The 16,501-nt window shown below is 38.6% G+C and overlaps 1 long non-coding RNA gene across 2 annotated transcripts in view; it reads right to left on the bottom strand.

Annotated features, from left to right (window-relative positions):
• Nucleotides 1–6,141: 6,141 nt before the first annotated feature.
• LOC139440164 (uncharacterized) overlaps nucleotides 6,142–16,501 on the bottom strand; it is a 192,237-nt gene continuing 181,877 nt past the window's right edge. The window contains exons 6-7 of one of the 2 annotated variants that reach the window (XR_011650272.1): nucleotides 8,662–11,957; nucleotides 6,142–8,507 (exon numbers count right to left, since the gene is read on the bottom strand). This is a non-coding gene — a long non-coding RNA (uncharacterized lncRNA). The remainder of the gene's footprint in view (nucleotides 8,508–8,661; nucleotides 11,958–16,501) is intronic. The other variant, XR_011650273.1, reaches the window with a different exon arrangement.

Raw genomic sequence — 16,501 nt, forward strand, 5'->3', positions numbered from 1 at the left:
GCAGCCTCTTACCGTTCCACACCTACAGCCTTCAGCTTAGGTTATTTCTGAAGAGACAAAGAGCCTTCCACCCATAGCCCACATCAGGTGTAGTGAGTTGCAGATTGGTAAAGGAACAAATTATTAGAACTTTTCTAGAAAGCAATCAGAGAAAAACATTTTTTTTAAAGATTTATTTGCCCTCACCCCGCCCCCACCCCCACCTTAATACAATATGATTAAAAAGAGGAAAGTTGATTATGGGAGAATGACTAAATATACTTTTGTATGTCCATTAAAAAAAATAGTTTGGACCATATAAATAAGATATCTTCAAAGAGAAATTAGTGACATAAGTAAAGGTAATGATATAATATTACGTAAATTCAGAATACAAAACTGGCATTGGGCCATGATCCCAACTTTGTATGAAACACACTGAAGAAAAAGACAGTAAAGGCATCAAAACATTTGTAGAGGCTACTGCTAAGAACCAATGGGATATTTATAGTTTTGTTCTGTATTTTCCAAGTATTCTGCAAGTACGTATAACTCTTATAACCAAAGAAAAAAATCAATATTATTTTTAAAATATCAGATGAATTCATCTGTGGGGAAGAGTAGAACTGATGGAAAAACTTGAAATAATCACTTCAGAGAATATTGCAGGGGAATTAACATGAATTAGTAGAAATCATGAAATATTTGCAGCTTGGCAGATAGTTTTTAATCATTTATTTATGAGGCTAAAACCCCTTCCTTGCTTCTTGTCTGAAATAGATGGGCTTATATTCTTAATATTTAATATAAAATAGGGTTTCCATAAAATTTAGATTTTGTCTGTCCCCTTTCTATTAGCTTATCTTTTGATTTTTCAATTTGTATCTTTTGGCTAAGATCAGGTTGATGTTCCCTGTATTTCCACTATGACCAATTAAAACCTGGTTCTATCCATGTAAGGTGAATTTAAACTGATGATAGGCACAGCTGAATACAAAATACCTCTTCTTCATATATAATTAATTAAGGGGAGGAAATAGTTCATTCAAAGAGCACTAAAAAATATTGACTGAATTGACAATTTTTTTTTTTAAGATTTATTTATTTATTTCTCTCCCCTTCCCCCTGCCCCCGCCCTGGTTGTCCGTTCTCTGTGTCTATTTGCTACGTCTTCTTTGTCCGCTTCTGTTGTTGTCAGCAGCAAGGGAATCTGTGTTTCTTTTTGTTGCCTCATCTTGTTGTGTCAGCTCTGTGTGTGCGGCACCAATCCTGGGCAGGCTGCACTTTCTTTCAAGCTGGGTGGCTCTCCCTACGGAGCGCACTCCTTGCCTGTAGTGCTCCCCTACCCGGGACACACCCCTGCGTGGCAGGACACTCCTTGCGCACATCAGCACTGCGCATGGGCCAGCTCCACACGGGTCAAGGAGGCCCGGGATTTGAACCCAGGACCTCCCAGGTGGTAGACGGAGGCCCTAACCACCGGGCCAAGTCTGCTTCCCTGAATTGACAATTATTTGAGTGGTCTTACTAACCATTTTGTTTTGAAATCAAACCAATTGTACACAAAGACAACTAAAATGGGTTAATTTATTAACTAGATAATATCCTAATTATCCATTTTTTTCTCAGTTAGGAATTTTAAAAAGGAACCAAGCCTTACATATTGTTGTAAAGGGCAGAATAAGTACATCTTTTCTCTGAACTCTTTCATAAACCATTCTTACTTGTTCTTATTTTATTTAAGAATAGGAATAGTTTCACAGAAGCATTAATAGAATCAATAAATAGTGATATGCAATATTTGCTGTTGATAATTTTTTATTGATTTGACTGAGTTGATTACAAAGAACTTGAGGCAACACCAGGTACCATGTTTCCAAAATGTCTAGCTTGTTTAAATATACACAAAAGAGCACTATACATTTATACATAAATATTCTAGATTAAGGCAACTGTTTGTACAAAGAGTTTGTTCAGGCCTATATTTTTGTCATCCCAAAGCAAACATTCTTTGCCATGAAACCTTGAATTAACCAAGAAAATATCTCAGTGTGAAGAAAATTAATTTTGGTGTTTCAGACATTATGCTCTATTTCTTGTATCACAAAGCTGAAGAACTGAACAGTGTGTCTGCCTGCCTGTTCTTTTCAGCTGAATGGAATGGAAAATTACACAAAATTGAACAAAGAAACAGCCTTGACCTTACCAATTGCTTGGAAATTGAAGTGTTTATTCAAGCATTTACATGGTGGCCCCAATTCACGATATCCTTGAATAATGTAAACTGTTTCTCAGAGGTGTAAGATAAGCACCTCAAGGCATATACTTTTTTCCTTGGTCTTTGCTAAACCTCTCCACCTACTACAACTTAGAGGTCTTGGAGGAAAAGCTGCTTTGCCCCTGTCCTATCTCACTCCTGCAGCAGGCCCTGGGCGGGTTTCTGGCCTCCATTGGGTTTTTATGATCCGTTCTCCACAGAGCATCAGAACGAGCTTTTTAAAAATGCAAATCATTTTCTCTCAAAGGACTGTTATTATGCTCAGAACAAAACCCTTACCTCTTACCATGGCCTACCAGACCCTACAAGATCTGCCCGTCTGACTTCACTGACTTCATCTTGCGTGATTACCACCTTTTTACTGAGCAAACGCCACATCCAGACCCGCCTTAGGGCCTTGCTCCCAGCTGCTCGCTCGGCCTGAAAAGCCTTACCTCTGGACTTTCCTGTGGCTGACTTCTTTTTGTATTCCAGTCTCAGCTCAAATATCATCTCTTCAGAGAGATCGTTTAACCTAATGCAAAGTGGAGCAGCACTGCTTCCTACCTACAGTGTTTTTTCCCCATAGCACTTACCACTAGCTGACATTATTTTATTCCTTTGTTTATTATCTTTCTGCTTCTCAGTGAAACAGAATCTCAGTAAGGACAAGTGTCTTACTGATCGTATTTACTGCTGTATTCTTAATATCTAGGGCAATGACTAGCAGATAGTACTCAATTCATATTTGTTACATGAACAAATACATTTACCTGTGTAACTATTCAACCAGGATTTAAAAAAAAATTTCAAGCAAAAGAAATTGACTCTGGCCAATTTTAGCAAAAAGGACTTGATTAGAAGGCAATCAGGTGGCTCACATGATAGCCAGGACTGGATGGCTTAGAAAATGGGCAGGAACTAAGACTAGAAAGCTAGAATACCAACTAGCACCACAAAATGACACCAAGTAAGAGTAGAGTGTTGTCCCTGGCCCTGTTCGTCATGGCCACTGGACACCTCACTGCAGGTGCCACCACCACAGCTGCTACTGGACACTGAAGACTCCCTGCCCCTGCTTCTTGACTTCCTTTTTTCTGTGCTTAGATTTCCTGGCAGCAACAATCTTGGCCATGGGTTCATGTTCCTAGTTGAGGGTAAGTTATGAAAAAATAGTTTCTGGTCTTTGGGGTTTTTGTAGTAGTAGTAGGTCTTGTCACCATGAAATCATAAAATGTGAACTCACTATGCCTTTGGCAGATCTTTCAATTCATTCAGCAATCATTTATTGAATATATTCTATATCCTTGCCCCTCCCCACAGATGACTCCCTTGTCTGTCTGCTTATTGTCTGCTCACTTGTCTCTGCTCGTTGTCTCTGCTTGTTGTGTCTGCTCATTGTCTGCTCATCTTTTTTAGGAGGCACCAGATACCGAACCCAGGACCTCCCATATGGGAGGCAGGTGCCCAACTGCTTGAGCCACATATTCTCCCTCTTCTATATCATTTTATGATGGATATTTGCTGAGTCATTAAATGGTTATAGATACCTGACCACAATCTCAATATTGGCTATAAGAAGTCCCTTAAAATAAAAACAGCCCTACAAAATCATAATGATCTTCCATGTCTTTAGGTAGTTTTGAAAAGTTGCTAATACAGACCTCCATGCCAAGACCAAGAGTTCGTGCCATGTGGGAGCTTTGTACCTACTCACAGTAGGGGCAGAAGAGTTAGACTCTAGACCCAGAGATTACACTCCCTCATTTTTTTTTTAAGATTTATTTTAATTATTTATTCCCCCCACCCCACCCTCATTGCTTGTGCTTGCTATCTGCTCTCTGTGTCCTTTTGCTGTATGCTTCCTGTGTCCACTCGTCCTCTCCCCAGGAGGCACCAGGAACTGAACCCAGGGCCTCTCCTGTGGGTGAGAGGTGCTCAATCGCCTGAGCCACCTCAGCTCCCTACACTCCTTCATTGAGTGCCCATGGTCAGGTCTCTAGGCCTTAGTTTCTTCACCTTTAAAATTAGAAAAATAATAAAAATATAATAAGCGCCTTCCATTACCACCTCACCAAATTTTTCTGAGGATCATAGAGGACATGCATAAGAGTTTGCCTCCAAGAATAAAAGGTATGCAGAGTACTTGTAAAGTATCAATATTGTTCTTAGATATTAATGACTCTACTACAATTGGAAGCCATATCTATCTTAATCACAAGAACTACCATTTACTTAGCTCTTACTAGGTTAGAGATCTTACTGTGTGCTCAAAACATACACGGCCCCTCATTCTCCATTCTCCCCTTCTATCTTGTACTAACTTGCCTAAGAACAAGCATCTCTCCAACTACTGGATGCCCTCTAGAACCACCCCCTTAACTCTTGGCCTTATGTTTCATATGAGGAGGGCTCAACTAAATGAGTCATATTCCTGGTTTCTCTCCACAGGAGAGGAGGAATTTATCTGATTGGTGAGTTTGGAATAATAAAGTAACCTTCTTTAGGCTGAGTACAAACAGAACATTTTTGTTCTGTATAGCATGTTGGCCTGTTTGCCCTATTACCTGACAATACCTCTGCAGGAAAATAAAATTCTCATTATGATGCATATAACCTATATGATTAAGAATTATAAAATCTTAGGTCTTGAAGATTTGATTAGTTCATGCTGTTGCTGGCTATGTAACACATGGAGTATTTTCTGTTTCATAATTCTAGGTAAATTTGACTTTATGATATTTTAGCAACTCTACCTTTATTCATAATCAAAGAAGTGCAGATTTTTGACTTGTGAACACATTAAAACATGCATTCACTTTAACTTGCTAACATGACAAAGCATGGGAAGTGTGATATATAAGAAATATACACAACTCTTGGTGCTTACAAAACAAGAGAAGCACAGTGGGTAGATTTTTAAAAGGCTCAGCTCAATAGGGAATAGAAAAAGAGAAAACACAAATGTCTCTGCCTTGCTAAAAGAAGCCTTGCCTTTGTGTGCTGTTTCCTGGCAGATAAAAAGGCAAAGAGACGCTCCAGCTTGTATTGCTCCCCTGGAATTTGATAGAACAAAAGAAAAGCAAACACTCCTCTGCTTCCAAGAATGACATTTCGACAAGAATAGCCTGCCTTTTCTTTTTCTTTTTCTTCCTTTAAACAAAAGAGATTAATGGTAAGGTGGAAATCTTTGTTTTTATTTTTTTTTTAGGTAACAGTTTTTTATGTTTTTTACTAAAACTATGGGCTTATTGGGATCTATCTGTAACATAAATAAGTGATGTAAAGTGAAATTATTTTGCTCCCTTCCTTCAAATTTTCTAATGCAATAAAATTCCATTTTTAATTCTCGGGTGACTTTTGATTCTTTCCTTGTGTGAGACTTAAGATGGCCAATTTTCCCCCCCAAATGTTATATTATTCTGGGCACTTTTTGGGGGTACGTTTAGTTAATGCTGATTGTAAATGATGTCCTTGCATGACCTCATTCTTTCTCTCAAAGTCTTTTTCCAGGACTTGGACTCATTTTATATACCCACTGTAATGATGCGAGATGATGGCTGCAGTCACTAAAAGGAACCTGAAGCTTAGTAAGAATATTATCATGCCAAGCTTCTGACGTAGATAACAGTGCCAGGTTCCTGGAGCCATCACTGGGAGGTGATTTGAGACACTCCAAAAAGTGGTGAAAGTTACTCTGTGGTGCTCAGTCTCATTCCACATTGCTGCAGGAGTTGCCGTTACCATCCTGTCTTCTGAACCCTATTCCAAATACAGGGTATATGTGGGAGCCACCTTTTTGTTCAATCCATACAAAAACACTGCCAAAATAATATCTGGCTATTGCACTCCAGGCACCCCTTCCTCTAAATCCTAGGATTTTTGTGGCAGATTCAAACTACATGTTTTGTTTTTTGTTTTTTTTAATTCATTTTTTAAAAATATTACATTAAAAAATTATGAGGTCCCCATTCACCCCCCACTGCCCCCACCCCACCACTCCGCGCACAGCAACGCTCTCCCCCATCATCATGACACATCCATTGCATTTGGTGAATACATCTCTGGGCATCGCTGCACCTCATGGTCAATGGTTCACACCATAGCCCACACTCTCCCACGTTCCATCCAGTGGGCCATGGGAGGATCTACAGTGTCCGGTAATTGTCCCTGCAGCACCACCCAGGACAACTCCAAGTCCCGAAAATGCCTCCACATCTCATCTCTTCCTCCCATTCCCCGCACCCAGCAGCCACCATGGCCACTTTTTCCACACCAGTGCCACATTTTCTCGATTACTAACCACAATAGTTCATGAATAGAATATCATTAAGTCCACTCTAATCCTTACTGTATTCCTCCATCCTGTGGACCTTGGATTGGCTGTGTCCATTCCACGTCTATGTCAAGAGGGGGCTTAGATTCCACATGGATACTGGATGCAATCCTCCTGCTTTCATTTGTAGGCACTCTTGGCTCCATGGAAACTACATGTTAAGACAGTCTCCCCTCTCTGAAATCCTTTATTTATGTTTCTTCCTGAGAATGGGGGTCAGACCCCTATACAAAACATCTAAAGGTGGCAGAATCTTTTTCTTTGCCAGTTTTTGCCAATTAAATCCACAAGTACCTTTGACTTATTTTTTTTTAAAGATTTATTTCTTCCCACCCCTCCCCCCCCCCGGCAGTTGTCTGCTCTCTGTGTCCATTTGCTGTGTGTTCTTCTGAGACGGCTTCTATCCTTATCAGTGGCACTGGGAATCTGTGTTTCTTTTTTGTTGCATCATCTTGTGTCAGCTCTCTGTGTGTGCAGCACCATTCTTGGGCAGGCAGCACTTTCTTTTGCACTGGGCGGCTCTCCTTACGGGGCGCACTCCTTGCGTGTGGGGCTCCCCTACGCGGGGGACACCCCTGTGTGGCATGGCACTCCTTACGTGCATCAGCACTGCGCATGGGCCAGCTCCACACGGGTCAAGGAGGCCCGGGGTTTGAACCGCAGACCTCCCATGTGGTAGGCAGACGCCCTAGCCATTGGGCCAAGTCCGCTTCCTAGTACCTTTGACTTAAACCACAGAAGCTGAACAGATTCAAGAGAATCTGGAAATCTGGACTTTTACTGGAAATCTCTAATATTTAAAATTTTGCTCAAGCAAAACATCTGCATGACAGAAATAGCTTACCAGAGAGAAAACATCTCCATGTCAGATACGGTCAGTTGGTCACTGGTTGGCAACTACTTCACTACAGATTTCTAAAGGCAGTGGTTTTTCAAATGCCTGTCACAATCCATTATTGGATTATGAAATCAATTGAATGAGTGGCAAGCAGCATTTAAAAATGAAATAGAATTTCATAGATGAGAATACAATTTACCGATAAAGTATATCATTTTTAATAAGGGTAGGTATTGTCATACAAGACTTTTGGTTTAGTAGTATGCATATTTGTGTGTGTGTGTGTGTGTAATGGGTCACGATAAAAAATAGTCTATTCCTGACTGTGGTCAAAGGTTTAAAAACTACTGCCCAGGTGACCTTGTCTGCTCCCTTACCTTCAATTGCCCTTTAAATGCCAGTGATTGTGAAATGTGCATCTGTAAGCTAGATTTTTTTCTTGAACTCCAGAGCCTTATTTCCAATTATCATTTGGATGCTCCATGGGTCTCACTAATGCAGTATAATAGAACAATTGAAATAAAGGGCTTTGTAAGCAGACAGATTTGACTTTGAATCTTGGGATTTCACAGCCTGTTTCCTCATCCTTAATATTCGAATAATTGAACCCTCTGAATAGGGATGTTGTAAGGATTTTGCCCTTAGAACAGTGCCTGGCACAATAACAAAGTAAACAAATATTGCATATACACCAACCGTGTTCCAGGCAGTCTGTTCTAGTTGCTGGAGATCGATGAGAAAATTCAGTTCCTCCACAATAATATAGTGTTACTTTTCAGCCATTTGAGAAAGGAAGTTAAAATCAATAAAACATCCGCTTAATGTTTTAGTGGAAACACTCAGTAATCCCACAATCCTTTTAAAATATATTTATCATCACCCTTTTCAGATAACCTCTTGAAGGTGACTAACTTAACTCAGGGATGACCTCTTCCCTGCTGAGCGAGCCCCTCCCTGCCTCCATATGACCATTAGGCAATTTCCACAGAGGTATTCATTGTACTTCCATATGAAAGAGAAGCTGCAGTTTTGTGGTAATGGGCTTGGGTGTAGTGGTCCTCTGGTGAAAACGATCGTGTTCTTTCCCCTTGTGAAGTCTGCTTACAATGAACACAAAGAGATATATACATCATATCATTTCAGCTGGTACCATGCTACTGTGTTGTTATGATGATGATGATGATAATGATGATGATGAAATAAAATAATGAGCCCATCATTATCCCACTCCCCTTCCCTCCTTACACTTACCTTCTTCTCTTCCTGTGTCCCTGGCTCAGTAAATAGCATCACTCTTCACACTGATGTCCAAGGCAGAAAGGCATCTGGTCAAGTCCTATAGGTCCCACTCTCTGGGTTACTTCTGAAACCCATCACACTCCATCATCACCGCCACTGTGCCAAGCCAGACTCAATCACCACTCGCCCCAGGTCCTGTGGCAGCCTCCTGAGTGGTCTTCCTGCCTCCAGTTCCACCCTCCTCTAATACATCCTTCACACTGAAACCACAGGCTCCTCCTACACGGATGTGGTCATGTCCCTTCACTCTCTCACCCTTTAGCGACTCTCCATCGCCATCTGTAGAGTCTAAGCTCCTAGCGGGATTCACTAGGCCCTCCATGATCTTATCCCTGCTCATCTCCCTAGCATCTTCTGCTCTCAAGTTCTGTCTTCCCATCACTCAGAACTACTTGCAGTTTCCAAAACTTTCGGCACTCTCTGTCACTTCCAGGCTTTTACATAGGCCACTCTTACTACTGGAAAGTCTTTTGCTGCCCCTACTTTCCTCACTTTTCACAATTTTCCCCAAACTTCCCCTCTTCAACTGGATCAATTTTGAAATTGTTTATTTACTTAACTCTGTCTTTGAAGAAAAGGAACATGTCTTTATTCATTCTAGTATTCCCAGTAACTAAAATAAAATGCCTAGCACATAGAAGGCCCTTGTATTAGTTTCCTATTTCAACTGTAACTTTTTAATTACCACAAACATAGTATACTCATTTTTCAGGCTGCTGTGACAAATACCACAAAAAGGGTTGACTTAAACAACAGGAATACACTGGTTCGTGGTTTCAAAGGTAGGACAAGTCCAAAGTCGAGGTGTCCCCAAAGTCTGTAACATCCTTGGGGTATGGCCAGAAGCAATGTCCGGTCCTTTCCCTTCGGTCTTCCTCTGCTTCAGGCTTTGGGCTTCTCCCTGTGGCCTTTCCTATCTTGGGCTTCCAATTTCTTTCTCTTTTTAAGGCCTCCAGGAATCCAATTAGGACTCAGCCTCATTCAGCTGGGTCACACCTTAATCAAAATAACACCTTCAAGAGATCCTATTTACAATGGTTCACACCTATAGGAATGTGGATTAAAAATTAAGAACATGTCTAAATTGCAATACATAATTCAGTCTACCACACATAGTGACTTAAAAATACAAATTTATTAGCTTATAGTTTTGTAGGTTAGAAGTCTGAAACCAAGGGATTGACTAGAATCAAAGCATTAACAGGACTGAGTTCCATTCTGTAGGCTGTGGGAAGATCTATTTCCTCCCTTTTCCAGCATTCCTTGGCTTGTGACCCCCTTCCCTAGATCTTCAAAGATAATAAAAGCAAGTGAGTTTTTCTCACACCCTCTCACTCTGACATCATCCTCTGTCTCCCACTTACACTTTTCAGTACCCTAATAATTACATTGGGCCCATCCAGAAAATCTAAAATAATTCCCCTATTTTAAGGTCAGCTGGTTGGCAACCTTAATTCCATCGGCTCCCTTAATTCCCTTTTGCCATTTAAGGTAACATAGTCATAGATCTCAGGGACTAAGATATGGACTTAAGTGGGGGCTATTATTCATCTCGCTACAGGCCCAAATAATTCATTCATAAATGGACACAAGAATAAGATGTCCTGTGGAACATTACAGAAACTGCTGTGGTGGATGCCTGTTGTTGTTGCCTGCCCAGCATTCACTTCCTCCTCTGGCAATGGCATGTTCATACTCCCAGGGAAGCTCTTCCTCCTACAGTGCAGTCTTAGTTGCTATAACATATGCCCAAAAGTTCAGTTGCCTCAAAAAATTTATTTCTTGTTTACATAGTGATCCAAAGACTTTCTGTTTGACTGTTTTCCTCTAGGTGGTTCAAAATATTCAGAGACCCTGGTTTCTTCTATCTTATGACTCCATTGTCTTGACACATAATTGCAAATATTGTCTGGGAATCTTCTTAATTCCATTCAATTAGAAGCAGAAAAGAGCTAAAGCATGCAGGGGAGGGCTTTATAGGTCACATCAGGAAGTGGCATATATTACTTGTGCTCACATTCTAAGCACTGGAAGTCAGTCCCATGATCATATGAGAAAAGAGATTGGAAATGCAGTCAGCCATGGCCAAGAGGAAGAGGAAACAGGCTAGAAGGCCATCTAGCAGTTTCTGCCACAAGGAGATTGCTCAACAACTGTGCCCAGCAACCCTCTAGCCAAAGGGTTTGCTTGAACCTAAGTTAGGCCATCAGAAAATAACTTTCAAAAGACTCTCAGTTAAAATTTTGTTTAATTACAGGCAACAGAAAACAAAATTTAGCAGCTTCACTGAGTAATGGATTTTAGATAACACAGTAAGAAGTTTGGGGCTAGCATGCCAGCACAGATGTGCCAACTCACTGACATTATCAGGGAGCCAAGCTCCTTTGGTTTTCCTGCACCAATTTCTTTAGTGTGTGATTGCAATTCCATAGGTTGGCTATTGTGCTTCTAGGTATCACTTCCATCTTGAAGCAGAAAACAAAGGGTTGAAAACTCCTTCCAAGGGCTGTCAATAGACAGCCTCAACTGGGAGACTGGGAAATGAAGCATTTTTGTAGGGCTTCGGATAAGTGCTGTGTAAGCAACTGTTTGCTTGCACAATAGGAATGTTGGGACGTGATTCATCCCTTATGAATCTTTAACTCTTAAGGGACTGCCTGTTTGTTCCTGCACCTAAATCCTCTGAGTGGTTTTGGTTCCTGTTATTTTTTCAGCTTGACTCTTAAAACATCTCTTTTTTCCCCTCTATATTATCTTTCCAATAAATTTATTTTACTATATAAGTTTCTGTTGCTTGATACCAATGAACCCCAACTGATGCCACCTAATCAATGATTCTGATTGTTCAAAGATCCAGGAAGTGTCAAACTTATGAATATTCCTCTTCTTATACTCCAGAACCCACTGGGCACTTAGCTTGGAATATACCAGGAAAACTTTGGAATTGAAAATTTAAATAATAATTGGCAGTTGTTAAAGTATCCAATATATATTTATCAGAAATGGAAATGTTCATTCAATGGAAATTTAAGTAAAATAACTTTCTTTCTCCATTCCTGAAATCCACTATTACTTGAACTAACTGCTTAGTAACTGGAGCTGGTTTACAAATGCGGAAAATTCTATGAGACCACTAGCACCTTGTTAAATGGAAATGATCACTTTTTAAATGCAGCAATTTCATTATATAACTGTCATTGACTCTAATATCCCTTTGCTGATTTCTTCCATGTTGCACAAGAAAAGCACTAAAAAGAAAAAAGAAAAAAATACCAGTTGAAATGTTTTCAGAATATTAAATGGGACAGCAAAAACAAACAACCCCCAAACAGTAATTTAGCACAGACTTAGTAGAAAATGCATTTTCAAAAATGGTATCATGATGATAATGTTATCTTTAATATTGCTACTAATACTGCTTTAGATAAATAATGGCCAATTAAATATGAATTTTAGAATACTAGAATCTCCTGCCTCATTTTCAAGATGAGAAAATTGAGAACCAAAGAAGATAATCAACATGAACATTGTCATTCAGCTAGTTAGCAGCAGAACTAGAATGTAAATCTAGGTATGAACAAGTGTGAGCTTGCAGATATGAAGGAAGAGGCCCTAAATCTGAACAACAAGATAAACTAAAATAATTATTTGCCTTATATTGAGACTGGCCTTTATCATTTATTAAATGATTTGAGTAAGAATCAAGTAACAAATTGAAATTATTTCAGGTGGAAAATATTTAATAAGGCATGTATCTTTTGTGTGTGTGTTTACAGACAAGATTATTTGTCATTGGGGTAGGATATTTTCTATAAAAATAAATTTGTGCATATTGCACTGATTAAAATATTATTTTGGTGAATATTAAATAGAAACAATGATATCCAATCTGTCTGAAAGCATATGAGAGAAAATAAGACGGTTTTGCCTAATTAAAATTTGTTTCAAGATACCCCACAGCTATTCATACTTTTTCTGCTGGAATTTAGACAGTGATTAATCATATGGCATAAACCTGAAGAGGAAAACTGTGAGAGTAGTAAGTATGCACCAAAAAAAGTTGCAAAAGTGCAACTTGCCTAGAATTTTCAAAATTGTAAAAATAAGAATCCAGCATGAAAAATTAGCTCGTCAGTTGGCATTAAACAAATGCAAATACTTTAACAGGAGAAATGTTTTTAAGGCAAATAGTAGTCAGCTATGATTTTTAAATACTTCAAGGACAATAATTAGAACAGATATGACAAAATTGGGTAATATTTATTTACATCTCAACAGTATTAGTGCTATTGAAGGAAGGGAGGAGAGATGAAATAAAGGAGTATTTAAGTTATGCAAATAATCCAGGCATAATTATTTTCACATTGGTTTTATAAAAACTTTTATGTACATAATAATCATGTTCCAAAAAATGCAAATAAAGTAATGATAAAGAAATAGTAGACATATAAAATACTTCTCCAATAAACCACAGACATTTTTTTCTACCAGTAAAAACACCTCAACATAATCTCACCTTGTTGGAAAGACATGATTTCCTCCAGAGTCATAAGAGAATATTAGGAGTTTTATCAGTTGGGCTATTAATTGTAAGTCACAGAATATCCTTCAGGTAGTTTCAGTAGGAAATGAATTTATGGAGAGATATTAGATGTCAGAGAATCATTGTGTGGGCTGGAGAAACAGGCTCAAGATCAGCCTCCAAGTACAATTCCTAGAACCACACCATAGAACTGGCCTAAGCAGGAAGCTACCACAGCCACTACCTACTCCATATCAGCAAAATGAGTGAGCCATCCTCAACATTCTTTCTCTTAGAGTTTGTCTCCAAAGTTAAGTCCCATTAGGTGCATCTAATTCACAAAACCAAGGTCACAGTCCTGCAGCTTAGCCACAAGGGGATTCTGAAAATGCAGTTTTTTCCCAAAACTACCCTGGGAAGGTAGAACTCACAACTTGGATAGTGGAAAACCAACAAATGGAGAAGGAGAGAGAGTTTAAAGTAAAGCATGTGGGGTAGTGTAATAGAATTCTAAGATGGACCTGGCGATCTCTAGTCTCTGGTGTCAGATTCATGACCAGTTACATGGCAAAAGGGACTGATTTGCAGATGTTTTAAGGTCACTAAATAGTTTACTATGAGTTAATCAAAAGTAAGGTTACCCCTTGGTAGGCTTGGCCTAAACAGGTGAGCCCGTAAAAGGGCTTAGACCCTTTCTGAGGGGAGATTTGGAGTCTTGAAGACCCAGACTCCATGAGCTAGATAGCTGCAAGTAAAATGATTTCTCCCAAAGACCACACGTACTTAGAGGAGGCCCCTAAGCCTCAGATGAGACTCCAGCCCCAGCTGACAGCAGCATCGCGAGACCCCGAGCAGTGACCACAGTTGTGTCTTGCCCAGATTTCTGACCAACAGAACAGTGAGATAATAAATGAGTTATGTTCTAAGCTACTGTTTGTGTTAATTTTTATGTAGCAAAAGGAAAGTAATATAGGCACCTACAAATGACACATACATACCTCCCACAGATAACATATATCAACCTTAGGATGGTCAATGATAAATAATCTGTTGAGCATGTTCAAAAGACAAAATAATTGTAATAAAGATGCTTTATATTTTCATTTAAAACTGTTATTAAATTCCATTTAGCTGTTGTTAAATGGTTACTGTCTGGTAGATTTAGAAATAAAAGGGAAAACAGTTGTTTAACAATATCTTTTATACTACAATGTGTAGCTAAGTATATTATCTAGAAGTTTATTATAGTAAAACTCAGTGAAAATATTTGTCAGGAGGGAAAGGTATAAAAGAAAGAGAAAATGTGCAAATTAGTAATGAGGTGAATGAATTTTCTGAATAAGAAAAAATTAATCATATAGTTTTATACAGTTTACATTTTGGCTAATTAATCTTACTGTTACCAATCAGGAAGTTAAAAAGAAAAATAATCCTAGAATTGGAATAGACAAGCTCTTTTTCTTTTGCCTTGGCAATCTCTTTGATGATATCTAAGGGAAGGAGAACACAAGTCTAGGAAAGATAATTAAAGCCCATGCTTTTTATTGGTTGTAATCAAGTCTGTCTGTGTCAATTTAAAAAAGCAAATAGGTAAGGGGTTTTCATATCAATCTGAGTTAAAGCCTAAAATGAAACAAATAAAACAACTACAAAAGTATAAATAGAGTCCAGAAAGAACTTATGGAAGAGCTATAAGGAAATTTCTACTCCTCCTTGGGGGCCTGAACTTCCTATCAACCTGCTATTTTATTACTTCTTTTCACAATAGTGTAATGGTTGAAGCTGTATGGACCCCAGAAAACTGTGTTCTAAAAGCTAACCTATTCCTGTGGGTGTAAACCTATTTTAAGCAGGACCATTTGATTAGGTTACTTCATTTAAGGCTTCGCCCAGGGTGGGTCTTAATCCTCTTGCTGGTGTCTTTATGAACAGAATGAATGTGGAGAGAGAAAGCCATGGAAGCAAGAAGGTGAAGCAACAAAACCCAGATGAGAAAGGACAGACCAGAAGGTGCTGCCATGTGACAGAGGAGTCCAGGATCTCCTGCCTTTGTGGAGAAAGCCTCAGCTGGTGATGCCTTGATTTGGACATTTTTCTCAGTCTTAGAGCTGTAAGCTTGTTAGCAAATAATAAATAAAGCAACCCATTTGTGGTATACTGCTTTTGGCAGCCCAGCAGACTAAAACAAAGAGAATTGTTCCTAAACAAGACTAGCTAAAGATTACTGTCTCTTGAGATGTAAGATATCTGTATATTTGCTCTCAGGAGACTCTATAATTAGGCTATCCAATAAGTTAGCCACATTTTTTTCTGTGGATCCTCAAACATTTAAAATGTTACAATAATTTATTTCTTTAGGACAGTATTGTTTTGTAGAATATGAAAATACCACAACTTTGTTTAGAGATTCTGTCACCACATGTGGAATCATGTCTTTCGTAGCTATATAAAGAAAAGTATATGCCTTTTTCATTACTAGTGATAGAAAATATCTCAATTGATATAATTATCAAAACATCTATAGAGACCATTTTGTAGTATGTCAAAATCATCACCAAAGGATCTAGGAAGAAAAGTCATACCATGTACTGCTATGATAAAACTATATGCACAAATTGTATGAATATTTTGAAAAGAAAGCACATGCCCCAAGTATTTAAAATAAAATCTAACCTATGAGGCAAAATGCCTTGTTCCTTTAGCTTCTAGAACACTTGTGCTTGACAAAAGATGATTGAACCCCTTAATAAATAGATTAGTATTCAAGAAAACCCATTTTTATACAATGGACTATTTAACTTTTTAAGTCATTAAATTCTGTATTCAAAATAAATTTATATGAAAGCCTAACATATGAAAATGGGTAAAATGGGAGTTATGGTATGTGGGGAATGGGAGAGGCAGGCATCAAACCCATTGTTCCTCTGAGTTTTATTTCACTGGCATGTACTAAGGTACCCTTTTCTCCACTTGCTGCCACGTCCTCCACTTCCCCCAAATATAAGCAAAAGCATGAGCTCTTATGAGCAGATAGATAAGCAAACAAAACGAAAATCATCTGACCTGTAATCAAAAGTCACAAGCTCACGAATCATAAAAGACAGTTGTAGCAAAATATAAAATGATGAATATACTTTTCTTAAGAGAGAGCTAAATTTATAACTTCAAGCAATGTTTAAGCTCATTTTTTTAGAGTTTCATAATTCTTCTTCTGATTAAAAAATTGGGGGAGAAATAAATGTTTAAAAAAAAAATAGAATTCTAGGGGCC

This window comes from Dasypus novemcinctus, chromosome 12 (assembly GCF_030445035.2).
Source record: "Dasypus novemcinctus isolate mDasNov1 chromosome 12, mDasNov1.1.hap2, whole genome shotgun sequence".
Taxonomy (NCBI): Eukaryota; Metazoa; Chordata; class Mammalia; order Cingulata; family Dasypodidae; genus Dasypus; species Dasypus novemcinctus.